We start from the raw sequence: 11,242 nt of genomic DNA, 5'->3' as shown, positions 1-11,242 counted from the left end.
TAGCTTTGAGCTTGTTTTGCTTAGTGTGAAAAAGCAGTAGGGTATGGTTCCTGGGAGCTGTGCTGTTTGTGGATTTGGTATGATAAATCTCCTGTAGTGAAACACTTTGTCCACTTTGTTATTTTTGTTATGTGACTGCACTTTTCCAAAGACTTTAAAGAAGGGTTTTCTTTGCCTGTGTACTATGTTCTTGCTCCTTATCTTTGTAGTCAGAAGATTTATCATAAAAGAATTGTATTTTTTCTCTTGTTTATTGTGCCTTATCTTCAGAGCTATTTCTGTTCCTCCATTAAGTCTGACAGTTCCTTTCCCAATGACACCTGTCAATTCTTCTGCACACTGGGATGAATGGATAATGCTTTCCTATTACCACCACCGGAGCCACTGATGCTTGGGAACATTTTGTCTGTTCCCACCTGCATTTTGGAGATCAGGAGGAGAGCAACCTGTATTCCCACCATTCACGCTCACCTAGAACATGCTACCACTCTAGGTGAAACACAGCCGAGCAACTTTCTTCCAGTCTGTGATGCTGTATGGAATGTAGGTGACCATTTATAATATTATTGATACCAATTTTACAAAATTGCAATGAATCTTACAAGATATGCCGTGTAAGATGTCAGTGGAAGTTATGATTTGCTTAGTATGACAATCTTGTTTATATCTATGTATCATGAGTTATAAATATATGTAACATATCTGTGATGTTGCACTTCATATGTTTAATAAAACTTTGTTTGTAAGTGTGGATATGATGTAACTGGAATATGCTTTATGCAAAAGGTCTCTTGTAAGGTATCATTACAAGGATTATGATCTACCGAATATATTCATCCTATTTGTATGCATGTATCATTTTTATATCTGAAGTTATAAGCGTTGACTCTATGCTTGTTTTTGAAGTGTTTGCTGTAGGAAACACATAAGGGAGGTTTGGCCAACATATCGTGAAGGGACTATTCAAGTAACTGGAAGTACTTAACAAACAATAGACTTTGGGAGATGCCAATCCACAGCTGAGCTTTCCTGGGAACGTTTAAACTAACATGTAAACAATGGCATTGGCCTGCAAAAATCCGAATCATTCATGGACATGTGACTTGCCCATGTGGCTACAAACTGCATCTTGTTGCTGTGATTTTGCACGAAGAACAAAGGCATTTCCACCCTCAATAGAGAGAATATAAAAGGCCCTGGAAGCCTCTCCATTTAAGTCCCAGTCACGTGGAATCCCCTGTTTTTCACCTAAAATGCCTGCTGGAACTAACAATGTCTGTACCAGGGGAAAGGATTGGGCTCAGACTAGAAAGAAGCTTATTGGAACATCTCTGAAGGTGAGATTTACTTGTACTCAGTTTCTTTATGTATTAGGCTTAGACTTACATGGTTTGTTTTATTTTGCTTGGTAACTTACTTTGTTCTGCCTGTTATTACTTGAAACCACTTACATCCTACTTTTTATACTTAATAAAATCACTTTTGCTTATTAATTAACCTAGCGTAAGTAGAGCAAACGGCAGTGCATATCTCTCTGTCAGTGTTATAGAGGGTGGACAATTTATGAGTTTACCCTGTATAAGCTTTATACAGAATAAAATGGATCCATTTGGGGTTTGGGTCCCATTGGGAACTGGGTGTCTGGGTGCTGGAGATAGATGACCTGCTGGGCAATTTTTGGTTAAAGTCTGCAGCTTTGGGGGAGTGGACTGTCTGTGTCTTCAGTTTATGCAAATGAAAGAGGATGACTACTTTGAGCAGCTTTGCTTTAGTAGGCAGCCTACAGAAGGGTGCGGTGGAGGACAGAGTTGAGAGCCAGAATCTGCTCAGGTGGGACTTCTCATAGTGCTCTCTGTCTCGTAAAGGCCAAATTGTAGCAACCACCAGTGTGAGGGCAAAGTGCTAAAATGGCCTTTGAAAGGCATGATGCTAGTTAAAGCCAGGTCCTCTTAGTGTGGGTCAGGTCATTTCCAGTTTTTAAGGTCCCCTAGCCATAATGATAATAAAAATTGATAACACCTGAAAACAAATTAGACTACCAAAAAAGAGAGAGATTTAATTATTTTTTTTAATTTAATCAATGTTTTTCTAGCCTTTTTCAAACCTTTTCTTCATAGTGATCCAGCTGGTCAATATATAGCCTATCCACACTTGAAATAATCTGCTGTAAATAAGTAGCTTCTCTACACTTAAAATCTACTGTAAACATATACACAAATGCTGAAAAGACTTAAAATGAAGGAATACTAATTAAGAACACAATGAAACAGTCAGACAGGTTATTATCCTTATCACTGAATCAAAACTCAAGCATACAAGGTATAATATAACAGGCTGAGCTGAAGACAAAGGGATGACATATATATAGTAAACACAGACACGGATACAGACAGAGGGATAATGTCAAAAAATTTCAAATGTGTGGCCTCATGAAACTCACTGTACAAGACTGTCCTCACAAATGTTCACCTTGAAACTGGGCCTGTACACTACGAAAGCCTATGATGATGGCCAAGATACCAAGCTAGGGCTCAACCAACCAACCAGTCACCTCTTTTAGCTACTATATGAGATAATAATGGGGAATTCTCACACATAAATAATTCTTTAGTCAACTAGACGTAAAACTATGAAGACATTACAATGTAACGATTCTCTACCTTTCAACACACACTTGATCCAGCACCAGCCGCTAATAGTGGTTTGTATATATAATCAGTTGCTCTGAGAGAACACATTCATCATGGTCTAATCTTGTGCCATCAGAACTGATATTTGTTTTTAATATTTATGAACATTTTTAAATCTTTAATGTGACAAAATCTATATCAGTTAACAAAAAATGTATGTTTTTTACCAAATCTCATCTCTTATTTGCTTAAGCTTTCAGTTCTAAGCCAAAAGAGTGTGTCACATTTTGGTCCAATAGAGATGCGCATAAAAACAAGCTGCAAAACTTATCAAATACCAAAAAATTAACAAGTGTCTAAATTTGAGGCTCTCTTTGAGCATGAGGCCTGGCCAAATAGCTCTCCTAGTCCCCCTCTCTGATTAGCCCTGGTTAAGGCTATGCTTTCAGGGGGGTCATTATTGTAGTTGATGAGTGGAGAAGGGTGACTGTGAAAAGCTAATCTTGCTAGTCATGATGAGGAGTTATAGCATTTCCTTCTGAACATGAAAATGGCAGAGACTGCTGTTCCATGGCAGCTGCTTTCTGTTGTGGAAGAGTGTCTTGCTTTTCCTGAGAAGAGCGGGGGGAACGGTGCATAGTCTGAGTGGTTAGCTATGAGCTTGTTTTGCTGGATGTGTATCATGGAGTGTGGGCGAGTCAGGGCTCTGCACCCCTTCCCTCCACTTCCTGCAATTCACCATGACTCTCAGCCAGCCAATAAAACAGGTTTATTAGATGACAGGAACACAGTAAAAAACAGAGTTTGTAGGTACAGAGAACAGGGCCCCTCCGTCAGGTCCATCTTGGGAGTAGGAAGCCAAGACCCCAGTTCAGGGCCTCCCTTCATTTCCCCAGCCAACTCTAAACTGAAACCCCCTCCTCTGGCCTTTCATACAGCAACTCGAAAGGGAAGAACCCTTTGGATTCCTGGGGCACTTCCCTGGTGTGGGCAGGTGGGGCAGGTACTTGTCCCAGTCCTGCAGATGCTGATTCAACAAGGGAGGCTGCACATAGGAGAGCAGATCCTCCCAAAAATGGTGGTTAACACTGTAGTTAGATTCACCATCCAGTCGCAAACTGTGCTCCTGATCCCTGCACACTGGTTATCAAGAAGCTAAAAAAATAACAATCACACAACCCCCTTTATTGCACCCAGTCTTTGCCTCCAAATCAGCAAATAGACCTGGGACTGGGAGAAGTTATTTAAAACTCTTTTCACTACACAAAATGGATCTCAAAAGGACCAGCCATATTACCAGACCAACATTCATTTGGATCTTATCCAAAATATCATTCTGCCAGTCAATCCTTTAGTATCTGAAAGTAAAGGTTTAATTATAAACAAAAAGAGAAGAGAGTTGTTAAATGGTGAAAGCAATTGAATATCGACAGATGACTTCACAGTCCATATATCAGGTTCTTAGAAACATTGGTGAGTTTGCCGGCTTGTAAAGTCCCTCTGGAACACTTCCAAAGCTTGGATGGGTCATTGAGTGCTTTGTTCAAAGCTTCCATTTGTAGAGAAATTACTCCAGAGGTGAGAAGCAGGACTGAAGACAAAATGGAGAAGATGCAGCTGTCTTTTTATATCCTTTGCCATGTGACTTGTACATAGAATTAAAGAACTGGAAGGGACCTCAAGAGATCATCTAGTCCAGTCCCCTACATGACTAAGTATTATCTAGACCAAGAAGGTCTCAAACTGTGGCTCAGAACCTCAGAGTGAGTCACAAACCCATTTTAAGGGGGGTCATCAGGACTGGTGTTACAATTGCTGGGGTCTAAGGCCAAGGCCAAAGCCCAGGGCCTTCAGCTTGGCCCAGAGCAGAAGAGAACATAGCATTTCACTGCTACAGCTTCATTACACCAAACCCACAAACAGCTCAACTCCTAAAAACTATATTTTACCTCTTTTTCACACTGAACAAAACAAACTCAAAGCTAACCCCTCAGACTGTATTTCTTTCCCCTGCTCTTCCCAGGAAGAACAAGACACTTTTCTACAGCAGAAAGCAACTGCCACAGAACAGCACTCTCAGCCATTGTCATGCTCAGGAAGAAACACTGCAGTTCTTCATCATAGTTAGCAAGGCCAGGCTTTTACAACCACCCTTCTCCAGTCACCAACTAGAGAAATAATCCCTGAAAGTATAACCTTAACCAACACCTACCCTGCCAGCCACAGGCCATTCTAGAGTAATGTCCTCTAACTGGTGGTTCCTAGAATTTGACCTTCACGAGACAGAGAATAGTACAAGAAGCCCCATGTGAGTAGAACCTGTCTCTCAACTCTGCCCTTTACAGCCTCCTTCCATAGGCTGCCTATCAAAGCAAATCTGCTCAAAGCAGCCGTCCTCTTTCATTTGCATAAACTGAAGACACAGACAGCCACTCCACCAATCTTCTCCTTCTCCCTGCTCTGTGATGCCGAACACAACAATCCGCTAGCTAGCCAAGGCAAGAGCTCTCTAGAAATGCCTGCCTATACAGTTTGGACACCCTTGTAATGTTTCTTTGGTACCACAGATCAAAATGGAGAAAGTCAGTAGTGGGGAGCCAGGCTGTCCAACAAGGGGTGTTCCCTGAACCTGAGGACCAGTCTCATCATTCTCCAGGGAGCAGGAACTCCCTACTTTGCTGGACACCACTGCAGAAGCTTTTACTTAAAAGCAAGCATTTGTAGCCATAGGCCGTCCTTTGAAGCAAACCAGGATCCAGAGAAACCCTATCAAAATTTCAAACATATCTCCCCTCAGCCTTCTTTTAGTTAGGCTAAACAAGCCAAGCTCTTTGAGTCTCCTTTTATATAACAGGTTTTCCATTCCTTGACTCATCCTAGTAGCCCTTCTCTGTACATGTTCCAGTTTGAATTAATCCTTCTTAAACGTGGGAGACTAGAACTGCATGCAGTATTCCAGATGAGGTCTCATCAGTGACTTGTATAACAGTATTAACATCTTCTTATCTCTGCTGGAAATACCTCCCCTAATGCATCCCAAGACCTCATTAGCTTTTTTTTATGGCCATATCACACTAGCAGCTCATAGTCATCCTGTAATTAACCAATACTCCAAGGTTCTTCTCCTCCTTTGTTACTTCCAACTGATGAGTCCCCAGCTTATAACAAAAATTCTTGTTATTGATCCCTAAATGCATGACCTTGAACTTTTCACTATTACATTTCATCACATTACTATTACTCCAGTTTACAAGGTCATCCAGATCTTCATGTATGACATCCCGGTTCGTCTCAGTATTGGCAATACCTCCCAGCTTTGTGTCATCTGCAAACTTTATTAGCACATTCCCACTTATTGTGCCAAGGTCAGTAATAAAAAGATTAAATAAGATTGGTCCAAAACCCGATTATTATTATTTTTTAGCTTCTTGATAACCAGTGGGAGGGATTGCAAGCACAGTTTGTGACTGGATGGTGATTCTAACCACAGTGTTAACCACCAGTTTTGGGAGAATCTGCTTTCCTTTGTACAACTTGTCCTGACCTTGGCATTTTCAGAATCAGCTTCTCTAGGCACTACACGTCACACAGATGAAAAGCAAATTGACATTTTGACAGGGTTTCTCTGGACTCTGGTCTGGTTCAAAGGAAAGCCTATGGCTATAAATACTTGTTTTAAGTCAAAAATGTTTGACTCTGAGCCCTGGTCCACACTACAGCGTTAAATCGATTTAAACAGCATTAAATCGATTTAACGCTGTACCCCTCCACACTACAAGGCACTTAAAATCGATTTTAAGGGGTCTTAAAATCGATTTCTGTACTCCTGCTCAACGAGAGGAGTAACCCTAAAATCGATATTACTATATCGATTTAGGGTTAGTGTGGATGGAAATCGAAGTTATTGGTCCCATTCTTTTACTGAGCTACCCAGAGTGCACCGCTCCGGAAATCGATGGTAGCCTGGGACCATGGATGCACACCACCGAAGTAATGTGCCCTAGTGTGGACGCGTAAAATCGATTTTATAAAACCTGTTTTATAAAATCGATTTTATTAATTTCGATTTTACTCTGTAGTGTGGACGTGGCCTGAGTGGTTTCCAGAAAAGTTGGGAGTTCCTGCTCCCTGGAGAATGGTGAGACTGGTCCTCAGGTTCAGGAAACACCCCTTGTTGGACAGCCTGGCTCCCCACTGCTGACTTTCTCCATTTTGGTCTGTGGTGCCAAAGAAACATTACGAGGATGTCCAAAACTGCATAGGCAGGCATTTCTAGAGAGCTCTTGGCTTGGGCAGCTAGAGGATTGTTGTGTTAGGCATCACAGAGCAGGGAGAAGGAGAAGACTGGTGGAGTGGCCTGTCTGTGTCTTCAGTTTATGCAAATGAAAGGGGAAGGCTGCTTTGAGCAGCTTTGCTTTGATAGGCAGCCTACGGAAGGGGGCCGTGAAGGACAGAGTTGAGAGACAGGTTCTACTCACGTGGGACTTCTTGTACTATTCTCTGTCTCATGAAGGTCAAATTCTAGGAACCACCAGTTAGAGGACATTACTCTAGAATGGCCTGTGACTGGCAGGGGAGGTGTTAATTAAAGTTATACTTTCAGGAATCATTTATTTAGTTGGTGACTGGAGCAGGGTGGTTGCAAAAGCCTGGCCTTGCTAACCATGATGAAGAACTATAGTGTTTCTTTCTGAGCATGACAATGGCTGAGAGTGCTGTTCTGTAGTAGCTACTTTCTGCTGTGGAAGAGTGTCTTGTTCTTCCTGAAAAGAGCAGGTGAAAGGAACACAGTCTGAGTGGTTAGCTTTGAACTTGTTCTGTTGGGTGTACCTCCTGGGAACTATACTCTTTGTGGGTTTGGTGTGTTGAGTTTTCAGAAGTAAAATGTTCCATCTGTTTTCAGGTGTTGTGTAACTGAATCATACCTATCAGCAGGCTTTAGAAAAGGGATTTCTTTGTGGATATTAATGTGTCTCCATGATGTTCTTGGTCCTCATCTCTGCATTCAGCAGGTTTCCCATAAAAGGGTTGTCTTTTATCTCTTGCTTGTTCTACTTCATCTGAATAGCTATTTGTCCTGCCTTCACTGAGTCTGACAATGCTTCTTCCCATGGCACCTGATAATTGTCCTCCACGCTGGAAGCAATGGATGATGCTTCCCTGCTAAAACCCCCAGAGCCACTGGCGCTTGAGAAGATTTTGTTTCTTCCCACGTGGCAAAGCTGAGATGGCCAGGATAGTAGTCAGTAGTCCCACCATTCTTGTTCTCTGAGAAGCCTAGAACATGTCCCCAGCTCTAGGTTACACACTGCTGAGCGACTTTCATCCAGGTGAATAGCACCTAGAAATTGTAACAGGGATTATCTGGATTCTGGTCCGGTTCAAAGGAAAACCTATGGCTCTATAACCCTGCTTTGAAGTAGTGGTCTGTATCTCCCGTTTTTACTTGTAAAAAAGAAAATCTGGGAATTTTTCAGTATTTATTTTCCAAACCTTCAAACCAGCATGGAATGAGGATAAATATGAAAAAATAAAAACATTGTGAAATTGCGTGGGAGGGAAGAGGAAAACTTTTTACAATATAAACATTTTATGACAGTATAATGGAAACTTTCTTTTAACATACAAAGGTATATTCTGTCTCTCTCAGAGCTACTAGTTTTTACATAATCCTGGTTTGCATGCACTCAGGTAATTTTCTTCATGCTGTCCTTGCTCAAGTTGAGCCTCATGCTGGCTTGGAGGTAATGTACCTTTGAAACTATGCACTCTGCATCAAAAGATAAGGGGGTACACTCAAAGCTCACTGTGCCTCTTTGCTGCAGTTGGGACGTGTGTCTTGATGACTGTTCCAAAAAGCCAGCACATCCAGTTTTACATTGTCAGGGGTAGGCAAGTTTATGGAAGTAGTAAATTCTCCTCTCTGATTTGAAAGTTCATCTTTAGTGGCAAACAGTTGAACCACTTTGGCATAACGGCCAACGTCTGCTGTAAAATTCACTTTGAAGAAGGGGTGAAACACCTGGAAGAGGACATTCCAAAAAGAATCTTTGGCACCACACACTTTGGGTTCAGATTACGGGCCACGGTCGCCTCCCATTTCTCGCTGAGCATTGTATGGAAGGTTTTGAATGCTTTTTTGGTTTTCTTGTGTTCCAGGGTCAGAAGGATTGTACTCAATTCAGCTGAGATTTTGGTTGTCAGGATCCATTAAACATCTGTGTTGGCAAACGTCTTGGCAGTAGGCAGAGAAAACTCCAGTGTTTTCTGTGTGTCACACAGCAATTCCAAGTTTTCAACAATAAACATTACCTTGGTGTGCAGAATCTGGCAGTCATTCTGCTTAGGTGCCAGTCTCTTCAGAGTTTCTGCTTGAGAACCAACAAACTCAGGATGATCTAGGAGACGCATTAACACAGTCGATGCGTTATTTACATGACAGGCAGGAAAATACAAGCTCCTCTCCCCACGTGGCACAACAGGGGGGCCTCTGCACCCGTCTTGCTCTGTGTAAAACAAGGCCTTCAAATTGTTCGCCTGCTGGAAAATGGCCCTGAATCCAATGATGCAAGATTGAACTTCTTTCATTTTCTCTGTAGCAGTAGATGCTGACAGCGCAACATTAACCAGATGAGCAGGACAGATAATAGGCAAAAGCTCCAACTTCTGATTGAGTTTAACATCCCAGGCAAACTTATCCATGTAGGATGCAGAATTTGTGTTAGTTCTGGCCAATATAGCTGGTACATCTCAACCATGTCAGTTATGGCTGCAGCGACAAATCAGTTGTGTGCAGAGGGAACAAATGTGTTCTCAGCCCAAAAGAAACGAGGCTTTATCACTTTGAAATCAACCAATAGTAACCGACGGCCAAGACTTGGAAAGCCCAAAGCATTGGGAGACTCCTGAAAAATCAGACTAGATGCCACATCTCCATCCATTCCTTGCATCAGTTTTGCTACTCATCATTATCTTTCAGATCCTTACGAATCAGGTTGTCCGCATTAGGAAGGGTTTTTGCTGCTGGACACTATTGATGCACAAAGTCACTAATAGGCCCCCGCAATTACCAGTGATTGTCCAAGGAAACAAAGAGCATGCACAAATTCATTGAAACGTTCGTGCTCTGTGCTCTTTTTCACTAAAGCCCCACTGAAAGCTTCTCATATTGACTGTTTATCCCAAAGCTCACTTTCTTCTTTGAGCTTCTCATGTTGCTTGCTTTTGACATGCTCCTTTATTCGGTCATCGCAAGCGCAGACCTCAACGTTGCCGTACTTGCAGCGCAATGCATCCTCTTGGCTCCTGTGTCTACCTGTCTTGAAAAGTTCGAAACACTGATTTTCTTGTTGGTATTCAGGCATCGATTTGTGGTTTGGAGCCCAAATGTACCTTCTTAGCTGGTCTTTATCAGTGGGTGATTGATTGAGCGATTAAATTCAGCATCGCGCTAAACGAATGCAAAGAAATAGGCGGGCAGCGTCTCCTTGCGGGCCAATCATATGATGATATTAACGTGATTTGATTTTTCCAATCTCCACTGTATGTGGGTGTTTTGTGTTTTACATTGCGAGACTCTTTCAGTCTCAGAACTTCAAGACACAATTGCATAAAGTGTCAGTGTTTACCAAAAATAAGGACCTGAAAAAAACTATTGAGTCGTTTCATAAAATATTATGTCAGTGCTCCCGCTCCCTGAAGAATGGTAAGACTGGCCCTGGGGTTCAGGAAACACCCCTTGTTGCAGGGCCCAGCTCTCCACCGCTGACTTTCTCCAGTTTGGTCTCTGGTGCCAAAGAAACGTGCTCTGAGTGTCCAAAACTGCATAGGCTGTGGTTTCTAGAGAGTTCTTGGCTTGGCCAGCTAGAGGATTGTTGTCTTAGGCATTGCCGAGAAGGGCGCTGGGAGAAGATTGACTGAGTGGCCTGTCTGTGTCTTCAGTTTATGCAAATGAAAGGGGATGGCTACTTTGAGCATCTTAGCTTTGATAGGCAGCCTAGGGAAGGGGCCCGTGGAGGGCAGAGTTGAGAGCCAGGATCTGTTCATGTGGGGCTTCTGGTAGTGTTCTCTCTCTGGTGAAGGCCAAATTGTAGCACCCACCAGTCAGAGAACAATGCGCCAGAATGGTCTATGACTGTCCGGGTGAGTGTTGATTAAGGTTATGCTTTCAGGGATCATTTCTCTAGTTGGTGACTGGAGAAGGGTGGTTTTCAAAGCCTGGTCTTGCTAACCATGATGAGGAACTGTAGTGTTTCTTTCTGAGCATGACAATGGCTGAAAATGCTGTTTTGTGGCAACTGCTTTCTGCTGTGGAAAAGTGTTTTGCTTTTCCTGGGAAGAGCAGGGGAAAGAAACACAGTCTGAGTGGTTAGTTTTGAGTTTGTTTTGTTGGGTGTGAAAAAAAGTTTGGGTGTTCCATTTTGTGAGCTGTGCTTTTTGTGGGTTTGGTGTGCTGAGTTCTCAGCAGTGAAATATTTCATTTTCTTTCAGATGTTGTGTGACTGGGTGGTATCTATCAGTAGGCTGCAGAGAAAGACTTTCTTTGTGGATGTTAATGTATCTCCATGATGTCCTTGTTTCTGCAATCAGCAGGTTTCCCATAAAAAGGTTGT

At 42.3% G+C, this 11,242-nt stretch overlaps 4 non-coding genes across 4 annotated transcripts; 3 read left to right on the top strand and 1 right to left on the bottom strand.

Moving 5' to 3' along the window:
• Positions 1-3,063: 3,063 nt before the first annotated feature.
• LOC115647368 lies at positions 3,064-3,280 on the top strand. The gene has a single exon (XR_003999314.1). It is a non-coding gene; the product is annotated as a small nucleolar RNA U3 (small nucleolar RNA).
• Positions 3,281-4,615: 1,335 nt separating this feature from the next.
• On the bottom strand, positions 4,616-4,829 carry LOC115647364. Its single transcript, XR_003999312.1, has one exon. It is a non-coding gene; the product is annotated as a small nucleolar RNA U3 (small nucleolar RNA).
• Positions 4,830-7,218: 2,389 nt separating this feature from the next.
• On the top strand, positions 7,219-7,431 carry LOC115647362. Its single transcript, XR_003999310.1, has one exon. It is a non-coding gene; the product is annotated as a small nucleolar RNA U3 (small nucleolar RNA).
• Positions 7,432-10,785: 3,354 nt separating this feature from the next.
• On the top strand, positions 10,786-10,999 carry LOC115647359. The gene has a single exon (XR_003999307.1). It is a non-coding gene; the product is annotated as a small nucleolar RNA U3 (small nucleolar RNA).
• Positions 11,000-11,242: the final 243 nt, after the last annotated feature.

The sequence above is a fragment of the Gopherus evgoodei genome, chromosome 2, assembly GCF_007399415.2.
Source record: "Gopherus evgoodei ecotype Sinaloan lineage chromosome 2, rGopEvg1_v1.p, whole genome shotgun sequence".
Taxonomy (NCBI): Eukaryota; Metazoa; Chordata; order Testudines; family Testudinidae; genus Gopherus; species Gopherus evgoodei.
This window is presented reverse-complemented; position numbering and strand designations above follow the sequence as displayed.